Genomic DNA, 22,122 nt, shown 5'->3' on the forward strand with positions numbered 1-22,122 from the left:
GAATGTCAGGGCAGGCTCAGGTCTACATGGCCTACTCCTGCTCCTATTTCTTATGTTCTTAGGTGACTGGATATAGCATATTGGACAAATGGGATCAAAGGTCATGGGGAAAAAACAGGATTGGGCTTTTGAGTTGAACGATCAGCCATGATTGTACTGAATGGCACAGCAGACTTGAAGGGCCAAATGGTCTCCTCCTGTTCCTTCTTCTATGTTGCTATGTTGATGGGGAGTAAATGCTAAATGTATTTCCAGAAACATTATTCCAGTGAATAAGTGGTTGATCTTGAGGAAAAAGCTCCCTAAAGAGGTAGTGGAAGCATAAGTGTTGATGCCATAGTTTTCTAGTTATGAGAAAGAATCAAAGGAGTGAAAATGCAATGAGACTTGGTTTCTATAGCAAGGTCTTGGATACAAAGATAAATATGCAAAGTCCTTGACTTTATAATGGAGAAAGGAAATTTCAGAAAACAAGAAATGAAAGTTCGAATACTAATTGCAAAAGCAATAAAATGGAGGGTGAAAAGGTTACAATGGAGGAAGTAGAAGGCTGGAGACAAAAGGAGGATCAAGTTATTGCAGCAAGTGTTTCTCGAGTCCTTGAGTTTGGAAGAAGTTGTAGGAGTGTCTGTCTAGGTACAAGAACAGTCTTAGACTTTATAGAAAGCTAAACCTGTTTTAGGAAAAAAAGGGAATAGGAAGAACTTTAACCACTGTCTCCAGCCTAAAGTTTGAAAAAGTTTGAATCAAAAAAATTGTGGTAACTTGGCCACAAAATATAGAACTCAAGATATTCAATCTTCTTTACTAATAACTTTGAAATACAGTACAGTCTGGGCTTGGAACTGGAGGCAGTCAGTCTTTCAGTCTCATGGTAAGACTACAGCTGTGAAAGCCTATGCTACCACTGATCTCGTGCATGCTCACACCCACTACAGCCGGGTATTAACATTCAAATAAGAAACTGCTTGTCATAACACTTCTCCTCAATTTCAAACCCTGACCCCCCTTTAGGAAAAGGAACATATGTCTCAACTATATATCCGTCTTTCAGGAGCTTTGCAACTGTGCAGTACCACAGGTGACTCAGCAGACACTTGTGTGGCTTGTTTCAGTGGAGATGTACTTGTGGGCAGAAGAATAGGTTGAGCATCTGTGCATGAATGCCCCTCATTCTCTCGAAGTAGAGAAATACTGGATGCCTCTGTACGTCAAGAACCATTTCCTGTCGAATGTCCAAAACAGCATTTCCTCCTGTGTTATCTGGAACTTTTGCTGTCTCTGAGTCATGGTGTAGATGAATGAGACATTCTGGGGTCTTCAAGCAACTCTTCCATTGGTCACCGAAGATACTGGACCACTTCAGCTGAAAATTACTGCAGGCGGCAAACAACAGTTACTGCCAAAATTCTTTACATAGGCACAATCATTCAGGTTGAAATGCATCTCCTTAGCATGGTAGTCATGACTCTCCTGCATTACCTGATTTCTTTCAAATGTCAAAGAAAGAGCAGGATGTAGCAAATCCAGATGATGCTCTGGATTTCTATCCATCAGTAATTCAGCTGGAGAGAGCTCTGCTGTTGTTTGTGATATAATACTGGAACAAGAACCTCAAGAGCACAGTTCCAAAAGTATCACCTGCCTATTTCCTCAATCCTTCTTTCACTGTCTGAACAGCTCACTCGGCCAATCATTTGTAGTTGGATGAAAAGGCTCAGTACGCACATGGCAAATTCCACTACTTTGCATAAACTCTTGGAACAAATTACTCGTAAACGTTATACTGTTATCAGAAACAAGAGAATCCAATAAACTCCGAGTTGCAAGAACTTGGCTTAGCTTTTCTATCATAATGGGAGCTGTAATGTTGCTCATGATGTGTTCATCCAACCACTTAGAATGTGTGTCCATGATGACTAGAAACATATGACCCATAAAAGGATCTGCAAAGTCCCCATGAAGTCTAGACTATGGGCAATCAAGTCACTCTGTAGATCAAACCAGGTCAAGCTTCCTATGCTTTGAAAGCACTTCCTTGATGCAGTCAGGAGCACCCTGAAGGGGCCAAGTGGAAAAAGGTCAAATGAATAACTAATAATACTACATGGCCCAATGAAGAAACGTATCTACACAAATGTATGTATTTTCTCAGAAAGGATTGTTCTACGGGCATACAAAGAAGGAAAAAAATGTCTTGAAGAGGGGCAAGTTTTATTAACTTTCACCTAGAAGCAACAAATATAAAAAGGGTAAAAGCAAATTGCTGCTGATGCTGGAATCTGAAACAGAAAAATTTTTGAATAGACTAGTGCAACAGTAATTTAATCCAATATAATCCAAAGCTTCTACGAATTCTGAGGATCATATTTTGGCTTTGCCACTGGCAATTAACTCCATTTTGTCCTTAGTTTTTTCAAGTGCCAGCATTAACAAATATCTTTCCTAAGATTCTTGGAATTACAGGTAGCTAAATTGAGTGAAAGGATAATTTAGGACAGAAGTCAGCAAGTATTTATTCATGCAAAATTCAACCAACACTTTGATTGTACTTCCACATCAGAGACAGGAGATAAAAATTATATACTGTTACGATGCTGGAAGTAGATTTTTTTCCTCAATAGATGTGCTAAGGTAGAGCCAGTGATTTCACTCGCTTAACTTAGTATGTGCTTGAAAGATATTCAGCTTTTCTCCATGAGCAAAAAAACTGCAAATGCTGGAAATCTGAAATAAAAACAGTGATACTCAGCAAGGCTAGGCAGGAATCTGGAGGGAGATAGATTGAGTTGTTTCACATCTGACAAAAAGTTATCAACCAGAAGTGTTAACTCTGCCCTCATTTTTTAAAAATTTTTTAACTCTTTTCTTAACAATGAAAGAAACTCCTGAAACAATTTCAATTAAAAATTCTAAAAATTGCTCATGTATCTTGGAACAATACATTGTAAAATGATCAGCGGCAGCTATGGTAAGCAACTGCCTATCTTTCTATCAAAGATTTTAGATCTGGCTCCTTATGAAAAATAAACTTATCAGGCAATCTCTGCTTAGTCATTCAAACAGCTCTTATGGTAGTAAGATGAAATTGAAGGATGCATTTTTATTATTTATATAAAAAAGTATGCATGTTGCACAACAGCACAGCCTTAACAACTTTCAGGTATGTACTTTGTAATACATCAATTTACTAACGCCATCACTGACATTTGAGAGAACTGGAACCTATTAATGACTCTTACATTAATTCTGAATAATTCCTGCCAAACTACAATGTTTGCAGCTGCTCATAATCAGAGTTAAAAAGTTCTATGGATTAGAAGTGGGAAACAACTGCATTGGATTAAAAAGAGACCAGCAAAACAATAAAAGCTACTATGATCTGGAACAAAACAAAATTGGACAAGCTATATCTTAACAGTCACACAACATTAAATTAACTATATTTGAAAAATTTATCTTCGCATAATGAAATTTCAAATGATGTTTTGTTTTAGTCAGCGAGACCTCTACAATTCTATTCTTTGCAGATAATGTTGACTTTTGCTGTGGAAATAGTAAACAGCAAATATAACATAGGTGGAAAAAATCTAGCTGATAAATTTGCAAATAGAAAAGAACGTGCACTGGTTTGGCAGGCAAATATTCATAGCCACATTCCGTTTTATCATAAAGAGTATTAAATCAAAACCAACTACTAAAGCTATGTATCAGGTCAAATAGTACAAGAAAGCGTTCAATACATTATAACTGGGTTACTGATATTAGACTGCTGAACAGATGGAACACTATCACTGTACCTTCATTTAGGAAGGCCAAGATGTGAGATGAGTACAAAATTATATATAAGCACATGAGCAAAAATTGATAAAGAAGTATACATTATTAGCAGCATGGTGACACAGTGGTTAGCACTGCTGCCTCACAGCGCCAGGAACCCGGGTTCAATACCAGCCTTGGATCACTGTATTTACACATTCTCCCCACGTTTGCGTGGGCTTCCTCTGGATGCTCCAGTTTCCTCCCACACTCCAAAGGTGTGCAGGTTAGGTTGATTAGCCATGATAAGTTGACCCTAATGTGGGGTTACGGGGATAGGGCCTAAGTGGGATTGTGGTCGGTACAGACTTGATGGGCCGAATGGCTTCCTTCTGTACTGTAGGGAGGCTATGATGTTCTATGGTCAGCTGCTGAAAACAAGACTGTTATTTTCCTTACAACCTCACTTACTAATACAAAGACATTATTTCCATATGGGAAATTGTTGATAGGACCTCACACAAATGGAGAGCACAAGAGGAGATTGGACCAGGAGTAAACCATATGATCCATTGAGCCTACACCATGATTCAAATAATCATATTTGAATCTGCAGCCTCAACTCTACTTTTCCACAGGTTCCCAATATGCTTAGATTTCCTCGGAGACCAAAGATCTGTCCATCTGGTTGACTCTTAAGTACCCTCTGAAATGGCCTAGGAAGCCACTCAGTTGTATAAACCACCAAAAAGTCTCAAAGGAATGAAACCAGACGGACAACCTGGCAAACCTAGCCTTGTCAACATTGGTCAAATCCTTCTAACTATCATCTGCGGGCTCGTGCCAAAATTGGAAGAATTGTCTCACAAAACAGTCAAGTAACAGTCTGGCATAGAGTCAGAGTCGTGCAGTGCAGAAAAGGCCCTTCGGCCCTTCAAGTCTGCATTGACAATAACTACCAAAGTTGCACTAATCCATTTTCCAGCACTTGTCCCATATCCCTCAATATCATAGTGCTTCAAGTACTCATGCAAATACTTTTTAAAGATTTTAAGGTCTCCATCCTCCACTACCTCCCCAGGCAGTCCATTCTAGGTTCTCACCACCCTTTTGAATGAAAACATTTTTACTCAAATCCCCTCTGTACCTCCTGTCCCTCACCCTAAAACTATGCCTTTTATGATTGATCCCTCAACCAAGAGGAACAGCTGCTTCCAATTCACCCTGTCTATACCCTCAATCTTACACACTCCAATCATGTCACCCCTTGGCCTTCTCTGCTCTAAAGGAAACAATCCAAGGTTATCCAGTCTCTCCTTGTGGCTCAAATGTTCCATCATAGGCATCATCATGGTGAATCCCCTCTGCACCTCCCTAATGTAATCATATCCTTGTTATTGTGAGGTGATCAGAACTGCACACAGTACTCCAGCTGTGGCCTAACTAGAGTTCTGTAAGCTCCAACATAACCTACTTGCTCTCATACTCGATGCCACGACTGATAAAAGCAAGTGTCCCATATATCTTCTTAATTACTCATTCATCTGTTCTGCTGCCTTCAGGGTTCTGTGAATAAGTACCCCAAGATCCATCTGTTCCGCCTGTACACACAGTCATACCCACGGTATCTGTCATACGTGACAGATAATACCCCTGATGCTACCATCACAATCCTGGGATATGCCCATTCCCACTGGCAGGAGAGATACATCTGTTCATGACAATATCAGTAGGGACAACCACTGCACAGTTCTTGTGAATAGGAGATCTAATTTTAACATAAAGGATACCCTCCATGTATTGTGTGGCACTACCACCATGCCAAATGGAATTGATTTTGAATAGATCTAGCAAGTCAAGACTGAGAAAAAAGCGCCGTCAGCCATCAGCAGCAGCAGCAGAATTGTACTTGACAACCATATACGACGTCATGGCCAGCATATACCCTAGTCTACAATCAGCACCGAGCCAGGTCAATCCCGGTTCAATGAGGAGTGCAGGAGGGCATGCCAGGAGCAGTATCAGATATACCTGAAAATGAGACATCAAACTACAACATATAAGCAGCATAACAGGTGAGGAATAGACAGAGCTGAATGATTTAATAACCAACAGATGGTGTCTAAGCTCTGCAGTCCTGCCACAAGCAGCAGTGAATGGTGTTGGACAAATAAAACAACTAATTGAAGAAGGTGGCTGTACAAATATCCTCATCTTCAATATGGGGGGAAACCAAAGCACAGTGCAAAAGATAAGGATGAAACATATGCAGCAATCTTAGCCTCCTCTGGAGTTCCCAGCATCTCATATGCCAGCCTTTAGCTAATTCAATTACTCCATGCAATGTTAAGAAACAGCTGAAGGCACTGGATACTGAAAAGGCAATGGGCCCTGACAATAATCCAGCAACAGGACTTGTGTTCCAAAACTGGCCACGTCCCCATCCAAGCTACATTATTGACATCTATCCAGCATTGTGGAATAGTGTCCAAGTAGCACGGTAACACAGAGGTTAGCACTATTGCCTCACTGTACCAGGGACCGGGGTTTGACCCCAGCCTTGGATGACTATGTGGAGTTTGCACATTCTCCCCATGTCTGTGTGGGTTTCCTCCAGGTGCTGTAGTTTTTCACAGTCCAAAGATTAGGTAGTCTGGCTATGCTAAATTGCCCTTTAGTGTCCAAATTTGTGTAGGTTAAGTGGATTTGCCATGGTGGATGCAAGGAGTTGGAGGATAGGGTAGAGAATGGGCATTGGTAAGATGCTCTCGGACAGTTGGTGCAGTTTCGCTGGGCCAAACGGCCTCATGCTAAGCAGTAGGAACTCTGAGATTCTACGAGGTATGTGCTGTACACAAAAGGTAGGACAAATCTAACCTGATAAATGAGTCTACCCTCAGTAAAGGGAGGGAGGAGGTCAACAATACAGCTATCAAGTGGTACTTGTTTAGCAATAACCTGTTCACTGATGTTCAGTTTGGGTACAACCAGAGTCACTCATCTCTTGATGTCATTACAGATTTAGTTCCAACATGGATGAAAAAGTGGAACTAAAGAGGTGAGATGAGAGTGAGTGCCCTTGACATCAACGCCACATTTGACTGTTTTTGACATCAAAGAGCCTTGGAAAACTGGAATCAATGAGAATCAGGAGGAAATCTCTCCGCTGGTTGGAGTCATACCTATCACAAAGGAAGATGGTTGTTGTTGTTGGTCAGTCATCTCACCTCCAGAACATCACTGCAGGAGTTCCTCAAAGTAGTCCCCAAAACCCAACTATCTTTGGCTGCTTCAATTACCTTCCTTTTATCTCAATGTCAGAAGTGGGAGTGATTGCAGAATGTTCAACACCATTCATGACTCCTCAAATATGTATCCAAATGCAGCAAGACCTGGACAATATTCAGGTTGGGGCTGACAAGTGGCAAATAATGTCATACTACACGCCAGGCAATGACCATCTCCAGCAAGAGAGAATATAACTATTGTTCCATGACACTCAATGGCATTACAATCAAGGAATCTCCCACTATCAGCATCCTGGGGTTACATTTGATCAGAAGCTGAACTGGACACTCCATATAAATACTGTGGCTACAAGAGCATATAACAGGAATCCTGCAGCAAGTAACTCACCTCCTCACTCCCCTTGCTTGGGTGACTCCAGCTCCAATAAAACTCAAGAAGCTAGACATTACCCTGGATAAAGCAGTCTGCTTGACTGGCACCCCATCCACAAACATTCATTCCTAATACCACTGACACACAGTAGCAGCAATGTTTACCATCTACAAGATGCACTGCATTAACTCACCAAGGCTCCTGAGATAGCACCTTCCAAACCCTCAGCCACTACCATCTCAAAGGACAAATGCAGCAGATACATGGGAACACCACTACCTGGAAGTTCATGTCCAAACCACTCACCACCCTGACTTAAAAATATATTGCTCTTCCTTCATCGTCAAAATCCTGGAACTCTCTCCCTAACTGCATTGTGTATATCTACACCACATGGAGTGCAGCAATTAAAGCAGCTTACCACCATCTTCTCAAGGGCAATTAGGGGTGGGAAATAAGCGTTGGCTAGCCAGAGAACCCCACATCTCTTTATTTTATTCATTCAAGTCCTAAAAATGCCCGTATTTTTAATTCCCCAGAAAGGGGGAACAACTTCTCAGTATCTACCCAGTCAAACTCCTGAAAAATCCTGTGTTTCAATTAGATCAATTCTCATTCTTCTCAGAATCCCTGCAGGAGGCCATAGGGCTCGTCAAGTCTGCACCGACTCTGAAGAGTATTTTACACAGGCCCTCTCCCCCATACTATCCCATAACTCCACACATTTACCATGGCTAATTCCCCTAATCTACACATCTTGGGACATCAAGGGGCAATTCATCATGTCCAATCTACCTAACCTGCACATCTTTGGACTGTGGGAGGAAACAGTCTATAAGCATATTAACCTCTCTGCCACATGCTGTCCAAAACATTCTAAACCCCAGAGGATAGAGGCTCAGTTACCAGACTCTCATTATGGGACAGCCCTTCTATTCCTTTTTTTAAAATTTGATTTATTGTCACATATATTGGAACACAGTAAAAAGTATTGTTTCTTGCATGCTATACAGACAAAGCATATCGTTCATATTAACACCCTCATTTTCAAATCTCTTCAGGGTCTAACACGTCCCTATCTCTGTAGCCATTTCTAGCTCAACAATCCTCCAAAATCCACTCCTTCAATGTATGCCCTCTCCTAATTCATTCACAGCCATACCTCCAACCCCCTCGGCCCAAGCTCTACAATTTCCTCCATTAACCTCTCCAACTCTCACTCTGCCTTTAAAATACTCTTAGAAACCTATCGCCTTGACCTAACTTAGCCAATTGTGTGTTTCAGTTTCAAATTTTGCTTGATAATACTCATGAAGGAAGTGGGCCAACTTATGATATGAAACATGTGACATAAAGGCTATCTATTGTTCCTGTAACAGAACTACTTCCTCTGTTTATTATTTCTAGCTAAATCGGAGACATTAGAAAATATGCTTATGACTTCATTGAGGAAAAAAATCTTTATTCTTTTCACCGTTAACTAGAAAAATAGTTTTCTCAGAAAAATGCCCATAAAGAAATTAAAGGCAACTTTAATTTTTGAAATCAAAGATATTTCTAACCTAGGATTTTTAATAGCTTGAAGTCAGCATTCTATTCTCAATAGCACCATCAGTAAATGAATGAGTGCTGCAAAGTTGAATTGAATACAGTATAAACCTTGTATGAACAACCATAGCAAATCAAGTATATTTGTATACTGTTGGCATATTAAATACATAAATAAAGCATGCAACCGACAGGAGGTAGATAGATCTTATGTTTGCGTTCCTCACAAACCTAGGAGACAGAAATATAGTAAACCTTTATGTATAACATGCTGTAGTTACATATACAAATAAATAAAATGATTTACACATTGCGGTTAGATGAATAAATACAATATGTTGCCTAATACTCATGGAAAGAGGACACCTGGTGGCAGCCTGGAAACGCTACCAAACGTTATAAGGGCAGAGAGCTCAGGGGCAGCGGAGGCATCAGGAGGCTGTGGGCAGGGCGGTGGGGGCACCAAGCAGCAGGGGTGATGGGGGCCAGCGGGAAGAACAAGTGGGCTGCAGGACGGATGACGGCATGGGGGGAGCACGTTGCGACAGTCATCAACAACCAATGCATGGGTTAAGGTGGAGACTGGCAACAGTCAAGACACAGGGCAGATGGGAGCAGATCAATGACAGTGAAAGACGCGTTGGTGGGGCATGGAGGAGACAGCACACCGGCAGTCAGGGGCCACAGGTATGATGAGCAGTGAACTTAAATGTACTCTTTAGGAACCTGAAAATGGTCCTATTGTCCTAATCCCACAGTTTTATTTGAACATAATATTTAGAAATGGCTTTTCCATGCCTTCAAGTATACAATAGAATACAAGCACAAGAGACCAATCAGCACAATTTGCCCAAGCAAACTCTCTGCAAACCCCACACTCCCATCTCTTCCCTGTAACACTGCAAATGTTTTTGGCTCAGATAATCGCCAATTCCCTTCTAAAAACCACATTTCAATCTGCCTCCAACACAATTTCATGCAGTGCTTTCCAGATCCTAACCAACTGTTACACAAAAATACTTTTTCCTAATGTTGCTTCTGATTCTCAAATTTGTGTCCCCTTGTCCTCAACCCTTCCACTAATGGGAACACTTCCCCCTTATCTACACTGCCCAGGCCCCTCATAATTTGAACTGCTTTATCAAGTTTCCTATTGAATCTGTCAGTTCTTGAAGAAGTAGAGTACAGCTTCCACAATGTACCAAACATGGGACTGAGGTGAGTGACAGAATTCAAAGTGAGGGAAGAGGTACTGTTCTGCTCTTTTGCAAGATAAGGGCACTCAGAGGAGCGAGAGAAATCAAAACCCAAGATCTATGAGCACTTATTAGTGAATGGTTAGTGAGTTTCACATGTTTCCTCTAAACCAGTGCAGTAGTTTTCACTGGAATTGGGGAGATAGAAGTAGTGTATTAAGTTTGCATACCTTAACCAGCTGAACTACTTAATACAACCACAATTAAACACAGTGATATTTCAAAATTTAGTCAGTTTAATAATACTATGTTTCAACTGCAGTGTGAGGAAGCTACTGGACACCCCTGCAATCCATAGCAATCACATCTGTAGAAAGTATCTGTAGCTCATGAAACTTTGGCTCAGAGTTGATAAATTTAGCTCCAAGCTTCAGGTGCTGTGATGTATCAAGGGAGGAAGAAAGTTACCTGTGAGCAGTCACACCTCTCAAGTGGTCACGGACAGAAGGGTGTGACAAGTGAAGTAGATATGGGGGGATCCAGAAAATAGCACTAGAAGAACTTCAGCCCTAACACTTGTCCAATAGGTAGTAGCCTGTGTGGGTGAAAGCAGAGACTGAGGAGAAGATGAGTAAGTTGACCACAGGACAATAATACAGAGGAAGAACTCAAGTTGGAAGGGTAAAAAAAAAAGTAGGATTATGGGTCAATATAGTTAGGGAGATAGATACTGTTCTTCATAGCAGAGAACATGATTCCCAAAGGCTGTGTTGCCAGAGTTAGGACAACTCCCATGAGCGGAGTGGAGCTTGGGAGTGGGAGAGGAACGATACATTTATTCAGGTCCAGGTAGATACCAGCAATGAGGTTCTGATCAAGGAATCAGAACAGTGAGGAGAAATTAAAAATCAAAATAACAAAAATAATAAGCCTGAATTACTAACTGAGCCAAGAGCAAATTGGCATAGGGTTTCTGAGATCAGAGAGATGAATGAATGCATCAAGATTGGTGTGGACAAAATGGGTTTCAATGCATGGGCCAATGGAACTGCTACACTGGGTAAAGCAGAATGGTTGCATTGATATGAACTTCTCTTAAACCACATTGGGACCAGTGCCCTGGTAAAATAAATGCCTAGAGCTATAGAGATGACTTTAAACTATATATCTGACCCACTGTCACTGGGTCAAAATCCCGGAACACTCTCTCTAATAATAGCAATGTGGTTACACCTACATCACACGGACTGCAACGTTTCAAGAAGGCAGTTCACCTCTACCTTCTCAAGGTCAGTTAGGGATGGGCAATAAATGCTAGACTAGCCACTGACACCACATCCCATAAATTAATTAAAAAAAAAGAGGGTTCAGGTAAGACGAAAGTTAAACAGAAAGCTCAATAATGCAGTCATCATTTTATGACAATTATAACACTAATAAACTTTAAAAATAATATGGTTCCCATGTTCACATCACTAGCATCAGTCACCATCTTAAATGTTGAAATTTAGAGCAGCCAACATTTATTAAGACAACCTTTAATCTCTTGAAGGAGGTCTCACAAGATTCTGTAGTCATATTTGACTTTGTTCTTTATGAAGTTTGTTAATACAGTAGCTAATGAGCTGAAATTCATGACAAAATTCTGTAAAATTCACACATTCGGTGGAACCACAATATCTTTTGTTTGGTTTTAGGAACAAGAAAATCCATAATAGCTTAAACTTCAGCTGCTCGCGGCAATATGCGACTTTGCACCACATCATGTCTCAAACAAATGCCTTGTCCAACATCCTTTTCAGACTATTTCCCGCTCAGTTAGTTTTTGGTAATTCTTTCAAATAGCTGCAAGTATTTGACATGGTCTTCACAAGTGTCACTTTTGACCAATACACTGTCCATACAGACAGCATAGTTTAATAGTCCATTAATAACTTGTTTAGTTAGCCTTTGAAAAGTAACTGGTGCATTCTTCATTCCAAATGGCATCACTTGATACTGATATAAGAACATAAGAAATAGGAGCAGGAGTAGGCCATCTAGCCCTTCGAACCTGCCCCGCCATTCTATAAGGTCATGGCTGATCTGAAGTGGATCAGTTCCACATTCCCGCTTTCTCCCCATAACCCTTAATTCCCTCGTCTGTCAAAAACCTATCTACTTAACTATATTTAGCGAGGTAGCCTCCACCACTTCAACGGGCAGAGAATTCCAGAGATTCACCACCCTTTGAGTGAAGAAGTTCCCCCTCAACTCTGATCTAAACTGCACCCCTCTTACCTTGAGGCTGTGCCCTCTAGTCCTGCTATCCTTTCTAAGCGGGAAGAATCTCTCTACCTCTACCCTATCCATCCCTTTCATTATCTTATATGTCTCTATAAGATCCCCCCTCATCCTTCTAAACTCCAATGAGTACAGACCCAGTCTATTTAGTCTCTCTTCATAGTCCAACCCCCTCATCTCCGCTATCAGCCTACTGAACCTCCTCTGCACTCCCTCCAAGGCCAATATATCCTTCCTCAAGTGCGGCGACTAAAACTGCACACAGTACTCCAGCTGCGGCCTCACCAGTACCCTGTACAGTTGCAGCAAGACCTCCCTACTTTTATATTCTAACCCCCTCGCTATAAAGGCCAGCATTCCATTTGCCTTCTTAATCACCTGCTGCACCTGCAGACTGGGTTTTTGCGACTCATACACAAGGACCCCCAGGTCCCTCTGCACAGTAGCATGCTGCAGCTTTTCGCCCTTTAAATAGTAATCCCTCCTACTATTATTTCTGCCAAAGTGGATAACCTCACACTTGCTAACATTATACTCCATCTGCCAGGTCCTCGCTCACTCGATCAGCCTATCCAGATCCCTCTGCAGACTTTCCACACCCTCCACGCAATTTGCTTTTCCACTCATCTTCGTGTCATCAGCAAATTTCGTCACCCTACACTCATTCCCCTCCTCCAGATCATCTATATAAATGGTAAATAGCTGAGGCCCAACCACCAATTAGAATAGCACCCATTGATACCAACTCTCTGCTTCCTATTAGACAACCAATCCTCTATCCACGCTAACACCTTACCCCCAACTCCATGCACCCTAACCTTCTGTAGCAACCTTTTATGAGACACCTTATCAAACGCCTTTTGAAAATCTAAAAACACCACATCCACCAGTTCCCCTCTGTCTACCGCACTAGTCACATCCTCATATAGAAATCCAATAAATTCGTCAAACACGAGTTCCCCTTAACGAATCCGCGCTGCGTATGCTCGATCAAACCATTCGTTTCTAAGTGCCTCGCTATTTCTTCTTTGATGACGGATTCAAGCATTTTTCCAACTACAGACGTTAAACTAACTGGCCTATAATTCCCTGCCTTTTGTCTGCTACCTTTTTTAAACCGTGGCGTAACATTAGCCGTTTTCCAATCTTCCAGCACTTCCCCGGAATCCAGCGAATTTTGGTAAATAATTACTAAGGCATCCACTAGCACCTCTGCCATTTCTTTCAGAACCCTGGGATGCATTCCATCCGGTCCCCAGGACTTGTCCACCTTCAGTCCCATTAGTCTATCAAGCACTACCTCTCTAGTGACAGTAATCACATTCAGGCCCTCAACTCCTACCATCCTTCTATCTTTAAGATCCGGCAAACTATTTGTGTCCTCCTCTGTGAAGACCGAGGCAAAAAACTTACTTAAAGCCTCACCCATTTCCTCATCTCCCACCACTAAGTCCCCCCCTCTCATCCTTTAAGGGTCCAACATTCACTCTATCCAGCCTTCTCTTCTTTATATATTTGTAAAAACTTTTACTGTCCTTTTTTATATTTAGTGCTAGTTTAGCTTCACAGTCTATCTTTCCTTTCTTTATCACCACCTTAGTCATTCTTTGTTGATTTTTAAATTTTTCCCAATCTTCTAATCACCCACTACTTTTAGCCACTCTGAACGCATCAGCTTTTAAACTTAATACTCTCCTTTATTTCCCATGATAACCACGGCTGGTTATCCCTTCTCCTACATTCCTTCTTTACCATCGGAATATATTTCTGCTGAGTACCGAAAAAGATCTCCTTAAAAATCCTCCACTGTTCCTCAGCCGTCCAACCAACCAATCTGCGCCCCCAATTTACATTTGCCAATTCCTCTCTCATCCTATCGTACTCCTCTCTGTTCAAACAGAGGACACAGGTTTGGGTCCCTACTTTCTCATCCTCCATCTGCAACAAAAACTCAACCATACAATGATCGCTTGTCCCAAGAGGATCCCTCACAATAAGATCCCTAATTCTACCTGCCTCGTTACACAACACCAGATCTAAGATAGCTCGCTCCCTCGTAGGTTCCGTCACATACTGTTCAAGGAAACTATCCCGACAGCATTCCAAGAACTCTTCCTCAAGCCCACCGCATCCGACTTGGGTCAACCAATATGCAGACTGAAATCCCCCATAGCTATCGCCGTTCCATTTCTGCACGCATCATTTATTTTCTTGTTTATAGCCCACCCCACCTCTAAGTTATTATTTGGGGGCCTATAGACCACACCCACCAGCGTCTTCCTCCCCTTACTATTCCTTATCTCCACCCACAACGATTCCACGTTTTGCTCTTTGGAGCCTACATTTTCCCTTACTACCACCCTGATATTATCCTTAATTAACAGAGTTACCTACCCCCCCCCCCCCCCCCCCCCCCCCCCCACCTTTTTCCTCCCTTCTATTCTTCCTAAACACTTGATACCCCTGGACATTCAGCTCCCAGTCCCTGTCACCCTGCAACCACGTTTCTGTAATGGCCACTAGATCATATCCATTTGTGCTGATCTGTGCCATCAGCTTATTCACTTTGTTCCGAATGCTTCATGCATTCAGATAAAGTGTCTTTATACCAGCCTTTATCTGGACCTTATTTGAAGGAACGCTACTAACCTTTCTCATGCCCCCTCCTCCTTTTATTGGGACATCCTCAACATTTTCCCGCACCCGTACCCTCTCTTTTACTTTAGATTTTGTAATTTCTCCCACCCCTGCACTCTCCCCCCTGCCCCCCCAATTAGTTTAAAGCTAATTTTAGATATATACCATCAGGGATTATAAAAACAGAGATTTCCTTAGATTGTTCACTTGCCAACTGTTAATCTGGTGAATATCCATCTGGCAAAGGAAGAAGTTGGAGAATGTCTGTCTTTAACATAGGTTGATTCACAAAACTCCAAATAATGCAAGTGCAGACTACTTTTGCCTTCCACATAATTCCTCCAAGTACCAACTGGTGCCCTAATCTTTCCCCAGTCGGTATTAGCCACTCTGAACTGCAACTAAAGCATGTACTCAATTGGCACAACATTCCCAAATCTAATGCCAGTATTCCTTTATTAAGCAAAGAGTTTGCATCTTCATTGAGGCCATCTTCAACTTGTGGTAAAGGATAAAAATCAGTTTTTGTTACAGCATTCATTTAATGAAAATCAATACAATAACTTTGAGTTGTTAGATTTTGGTACCACTACAACTGGTGAACTCCAACTGCTTTGACTCAGTGCAATTTATGTCAAAATATTAAAACATCAAAATATACAGGGATAGTGCAATAAAATGGCGTCCAGCCATGATCTCACCGAATGGTGGAGCAGGCTTGCAGGGATGAATAGTTTATTCCTTCTCCTATTTCTTATGTTATGTTCTTATATCATTATCTAACATGGTGATTTATTTCCATGGCTTGAGCCAACTTCACTGGGGCTCATTCTTCTTAAAATCATGAAGGATCTGAACAGATCAGATGGGAGAGTCTCCCACTGGTGGAAAAATTCAGAACAAGAAACACAGATATAAAGCAGCTGTCAAAATAAGTAATGGGGACCTGAAGAAAAACATTTTCGTGCACTGCTCAAGTGTGGTGAAGGTAGATTCAATCAAGGCATTCAAGAGGGAATTTGCGGGTGGCACAGTGGCACCGCTGCCTCACAACGCCAAGGACCTGGGTTTGATTCTCAGTTAAGGTCACTGTCTGTGCGGAGTCTGCACGTTCTCTCCATGTTTCTCCGGGTGCTCTGGTTTCCTTCCACAGTCTAAAAGGCGTGCTGGTTAGGTGCACTGGCCATGCTAAATTCTCCCTCAAGTGCAGCTGAACAGGCACTGGAGTGTGGCAACTAAGGGGTTTTCACAGTAACTTGAGACAAGTAAGCCTACTTGTGTTAAAAATAAATACATCTCTAAAGGGAATGTTGGGGAACACACGGTTTAGTGAGAGAGAGGAACTGAAAGAAATCAGTATTAGTAGGAAAATGGTATTAGGGAATTTGATGGGATTGGTGGCTGATAAATCCCCAGGGTCTAATAATCTACTTAAGTGGCCCTCGGAATAGTGGATATGTTAGTGGTAACCTTCCAAGATTCTATAGACTCTAGAACAATTTCCATGGATTGGAAGGTGGCTAATCTAACTCCAATATTTAAAAAGGGAGGTAGAGGGAAAACAGGGAATGATAGACCAGTCAGCCATACGTCAGTAGTGAGAAAATGCTAGAATCCATTATTAAAAATTTAATAGCAGACCACTTGGAAAATAGTGGCAGAGTCAGACAGAGTCCATTCATATGGATTTATGACAGGGAGATCGTGCTTGACAGATCTACAGGAATTCTTCAAGGATGTAACTAGTAGACTTGATGAGGGGGAGTCAGTGGATTTGGTTTATTTGGAGTTTCAGAGGCTTTCGACAAGATATTTACTCAGCTATTTACCATTTATATAGATGATCTGGAGGAGGGAACCGAGTGTAGGGTGTCGAAATTTGCTGATGACACCAAGATTGGGGGAAAGGCAAATTGTGCGGAGGGTGTGGAGAGTCTGCAGAAGGATCTAGATAGGCTGGGCGAATGGGCCAGGAAATGGCAAATGGAATTTAATGTTGGCAAGTGTGAGGTGGTCCACTTTGGTAGGAAGAATGGTAGGAAGGACTATTACTTACGTGGCGAAAAACTGCAGCAGGCGACGGTGCAGAGGGACCTCGGGGTCCTTGTGCATGAGTCGCAAAAACCCAGCCTGCAGGTGCAGCAGGTGGTCAGGAAGGCGAATGGGATGCTGGCCTTCATAGCGAGGGGAATTGAATATAAAAGTAGGGAGGTCTTGCTGCAGCTGTATAGGGCATTGGTGAGGCCGCAGCTGGAGTACTGTGTGCAGTTTTGGGCGCCGCACCTGCGCAAGGATATTTTGGCCTTGGAGGGAGTGCAGAGGAGGTTTACTAGGCTGATACCGGAGTTGAGGGGGTTGAGCTATGAGGAGAGGCTGAATAAACTAGGCTTGTACTCATTAGAGTTTAGAAGAATGAGGGGAGATCTCATTGAGACGTATAAGATGATGAATGGGATGGATAGGATAGAGGTGGAAAGACTCTTCCCGCTCAAAAAAGACAGTAGGACTAGGGGGCACAGCCTCAAGATAAAGGGGGGGCGGTTCAGAACGGAGTTGAGGAGGAACTTCTTCACTCAAAGGGTGGTGAATCTCTGGAATTCTCTGCCCGTTGAAGTGGTGGAGGCTGCCTCGCTAAATATTTTTAAGAAGCGGGTTGATGGGTTTTTGATAAGAGAGGGGATTAAGGGTTATGGGGAGAGGGCGGGAAAGTGGAACTGAGCCACGACAGATCAGCCATGATCTTATTGAATGGCGGGGCAGGCTCGAAGGGCCAGATGGCCTACTCCTGCTCCTATTTCTTATGTTCTTATGTTCTTATGTTCTTAAGATCCCACAAGAGAATAGTATGTAAAATTAAAGCACATGGGACTGGGGGCAGAGTATCGAGATGGACAGAAAGCTGGTTGGTAGACAGGAAACAAAGAGTAGCAATAAACAGGTCTTTTTTTCAAAGTGGCAAGCAGTGACTAGTACGATATAGCAGTGGTCAGTGCTAAAAACCCCAATTATTCATAATGCTTATTAATGACTTAGATAAGAGAAGTAAATGTAATATCATGAAATTTGCAGATGACACAAAGATGGGCGGGGGAGTAAACTGTGAGGAAGATGCAGAGATCCTTCAGTGTGATTTGGACAAGTTGAGCAAGTGGACAAATGCATGACAGATGCATTATAATTTGGATAGATGTGAAGTTATCACTTTGGTAGCAAAAATAGGAAAACAGGTTATCTGAATAGCTACAGATTGAGGGGGAAATGTTCAATAAGACCTGGGCACCCCCTACACTAGCTGCCGAAAGTAAGCATGCAGATGCAGTAGGCAATTAAGGAAGCAAATGGAATGTTGGCCTTCATAGCGAGAAGATTCGAATATAGGAGCAGAATGTCTTGCTGCAGTTCTACAGAGCCTTGGTGAAACAACATCTGGAATATTGTGTGTTTTGGCTTCTTTATCTGAGGAAGGATGAAGTAAAATAGTAAAGTTTATTTATTAGTCAGAAGTAAGGCTTACATCAACACTGCATTGAAGTTACTGTGAAATTCCCCTGGTCGCATATTCCAGCGGCTGTTTGGGTCAATGCACCTCTTTCAGAAAGGAAACCAGAGGACCCTGAGGAAACCCATGCAGACACAAAGAGAACGTGCAAACTCCATACAGACAGTGACCCAAGCCAGGAATCGAACCCGAGTCCCTGGTCCCTGGCACTGTGAAGCACAGTGCTAACCACTGTGCCAGCACGTCCCCCCCTCCAAGTTCTAAGGATGTTCTTTCTATGGAGGGAGTGCAGCAAAGAATTTACCAGGCTGACTACTGGGATGGCCGGACTTACATACGAGGAGATTGAGCCAGTTTGATTATATCAATGGAGTTTAGAAGAATGAGGGGGGAAATTGCATAGAAACTTATAAAATTCAAACAGGACTAGACAGGGTAGATGTAGAAAAGATGCTTCAATGGCAAGGAACCAGAGCTCACAGTCTGAAAGTACAGGGTAAATCATTTAAGACTGGGGTGAAGAGAAAGCTGTTGAAGCCCAAACATTGTATGTTTTCAAAAAGGAGTTAGATATAGCTTTTGGGGTTTAGGGGATCAAACAATATAGGGGAGAAAGCAGGGGAAACAGAACTAGGGGAACTGCTTACTCGAAGAGCTGGCACAGACACAACAGGCTAAATTGATAACTTCTCTCTCCGGTGTTTAAGTTCAAGCTTTTGTTTTAAGTTCCATTTACTGTTCTCTTTCCTATTCTTCTAGATCATCTGCAATTGTCTTTTTAACATTCACAAATCTGTTTTATATGGCTTAACCTAATCATTGTGAACTTCCAAACATTGGAATTCTAATTCCAAATTCCAAACATGATTAGGGACAATCAGCATGACTTTGTGAGTGGAAAATCATGTCTCACAAATTTATTTGAGTTTTTTTGAAGGGGTAACCAAGAAGGTAGACGAGGGCAGTACAGTTGACGTTGTCTACATGGACTTTAGCAAGGCCTTTGACAAGGTACGACATGGCAGGGTGGTGCATAAAGTTAAATCTCATGGGATCCGGGGCAAGGTATCTAAATGGATACAAAATTGGCTTTTTGACATAAGCCAGAGAGTGGTTGTAGTGGGTTGTTTTTCAAACTGGAGACCAGCGGTCTCCACTGATTCCCTTCTACACCCATATGACTACACCAAAAAACTCAAGTCAGATGCTTATCAGAAATTAGAAGGTTAATCACTAAGGTCTGTGTACTGGTTTAAAGATTTGTATACAATTGAGATTTCTTGGGCCTTTCACTTACTTCCAGTGAGGTTGCCCCTTCAAATCTCTTCTAACCATCCCACAGTTGAAGTGTCCCAGTTCATACAAGCATTACTAGTGTCTTAAGCGCGGACACCTAAAGTCAGAACTGACCAAGGATCAGCCAGTCTCAAAGTGTTAGCTCTACTCTCTCTCCAGTGTTCTCAGACCTGCTGAGATTTTTCAGCATTTTCTGTTTTTGTTGTTGAAGTCAGGACTCTCCTGGTTTTAACATTCTTTAACTCTACAGCCCTGCACCTAAACTCTCTCTCCACTCTCTTCTCAGCTTCGCTATCCCAGAAGTCCAATTCACTGTTAGGAGTACTTCTGTTAACAAGAGTTTGTAAAAAAAAACTCTTAGCTAATATGCAGAATTTCAACTAATTCCTGATTGAAGGAAATGTCACCTGCAGTTAGCTGGTTTTAAATTAAAACTTGAGATCAGAATCACCCACACAATTCATTCCCCCTTGTTAATCTTTCTCTCTTATTTATCTCCCAGATAACTTGGCTACAAGATCAGTAACAGAGGAAAGGTGCTCTACTTGAAATCACATCCCAGACAAACCTAGTTCTTATCACCCCAACATAAAATATAAATTTTCCCCCTGGGACTGACAGTAATTGGATAGGATTAACAACCTCATAATAAAGGATCCTCTGGGATGAGTGATCACGTATCATAGATTTTCACATTTAGTTTGAGAGAAACCTGGGTCTGAAAATAACATCTTGTGGCAATTCCAAAGGTATGAAGACATTGTTGGCTAAAAATAGACTGGGACATAGGTTAAAAAGGGAAGACAGTAGACAAGAGGCAACAAAAATTTTAGGAGATATTTCACAACTCTTAAAAGATATATTTCACTTAGAAAGGCTCTACAATAAATGTACATCAGTGACTAACTCAGGAAGTTAATGATGATATCAATTTCAGAGAAAAGGGACTCACTTTGCAAAGGTTAGTAATAGGCCAGAGATTGGAAAACATTTAGAAACCAGCAACAGATAAAAAACAAACAGGAAAATGTAGAATGAGAGTAAAACTGACGAAGTATAAAAAACAGACAGCATGAGCTTCTAAAGGTAAATAAAAAGGAAAACAACAGCCCAAGTAAATGTTGTTGGAAGATGAGCCTGGGGAGTTAATAGCGGGTAACAAAAATTAGGTAGAGACTTTGAACATGTATTTTGTATCCATCTTCAAGTTAGAAGACACAAAAACCATCCCAAGAGTAAGTAGTAGAAAAATCAAGGTCAAAAATGAAGGAAGGCAAGGTTAAAAACCACTCACTATCCTAAAAGAAAACATACTTGGAAAGCTAATGGAACTCATAGTTGCCAAGTCCCTTGGACCGTTTAATATATCCCAGAGACTTTTTAAAAAGTGGTTAAAGATGGTGGAATGCATTGGTTGTAATCTTCTAAAATTCCCTAGAAAGGTTCTAGCAGATTGGAAAACTGTCACCGTAACGTCCCTATTCAAGCAATCAGGGAAACAAAGCAGTCTTCTTTAATTGTTCCTTTGCATCTTAAATGTCAGCCAAAACAGAGAGAAGAAGCACTTACTTAGCCCCTTGTTCAAACTGCAACATCTTGACAATGCAGCACATCCTTAGTATTGCACTGGAGTTTATTTATTCTTGTAAGTGGCAATTTTTCCATATATGGTGAAAATATTTTTCTGGCATTTAAGCCATTGTTGGTAACACCCATACAATTAGCAGCTCCTACCCATCAATCTAAATAAATTTACTGAACAGATTTTTAGAAAGTAAAAGTGCTCCAGTAATGCATTGCAGTAGTCCAAGTAAAACTCTTGTAAAAGCTGCCCTAAAAATACTAAATCTCAAGACACTTTGCTAAAATTTAGCCCATAGCCAAAAATATTTTTCAACATTATCTGTCACAAGGTTATGCTCTTTTAATTTTGAATGTATGATTTTCAAACCAACAAAACAAGATCTCATAATAATCGCAACATCTTCTACATCTAACCACATCCAAGAAGCTAGCTGATCCAAATCAGCCACAAAGCTAAAAACCTATGCCTCCAGGATAATCAAAGGACATTTAACCCTATATTCTCTTAGGTTTTTTAAAAATTGGAATCTAGCTGTTCTTATTTTTGAAAGCCATAATGTAGTGTCACATTTTTATTATTTTTTTCCTTCAGATATAGTGATTAATAACTTTTCTCTAACTCGAGAAAACCTTTCCTGATTGGATCCTTATTGCTCATTGCATAGTTAAATAAATTCTAATTCGGTAAAGGCATATCCT

At 41.4% G+C, this 22,122-nt stretch overlaps 1 protein-coding gene and 1 long non-coding RNA gene across 3 annotated transcripts in view; one reads left to right on the plus strand and one right to left on the minus strand.

The window, feature by feature from the left end:
* LOC145360731 (uncharacterized) overlaps positions 1-9,262 on the plus strand; it is a 73,865-nt gene extending 64,603 nt beyond the window's left edge. Inside the window, exon 4 of the long non-coding RNA XR_013889766.1 lies at positions 6,779-9,262. This is a non-coding gene — a long non-coding RNA (uncharacterized LOC145360731). The remainder of the gene's footprint in view (positions 1-6,778) is intronic.
* Positions 1-22,122, minus strand: part of LOC145360729 (fibrillin-1-like) — a 407,592-nt gene that overhangs the window by 349,972 nt on the left and 35,498 nt on the right. The window lies entirely within an intron of this gene.

The sequence above is a fragment of the Carcharhinus amblyrhynchos genome, chromosome 32 (genome assembly GCF_965287045.1).
Source record: "Carcharhinus amblyrhynchos chromosome 32, sCarAmb.v2.hapA, whole genome shotgun sequence".
Taxonomy (NCBI): Eukaryota; Metazoa; Chordata; class Chondrichthyes; order Carcharhiniformes; family Carcharhinidae; genus Carcharhinus; species Carcharhinus amblyrhynchos.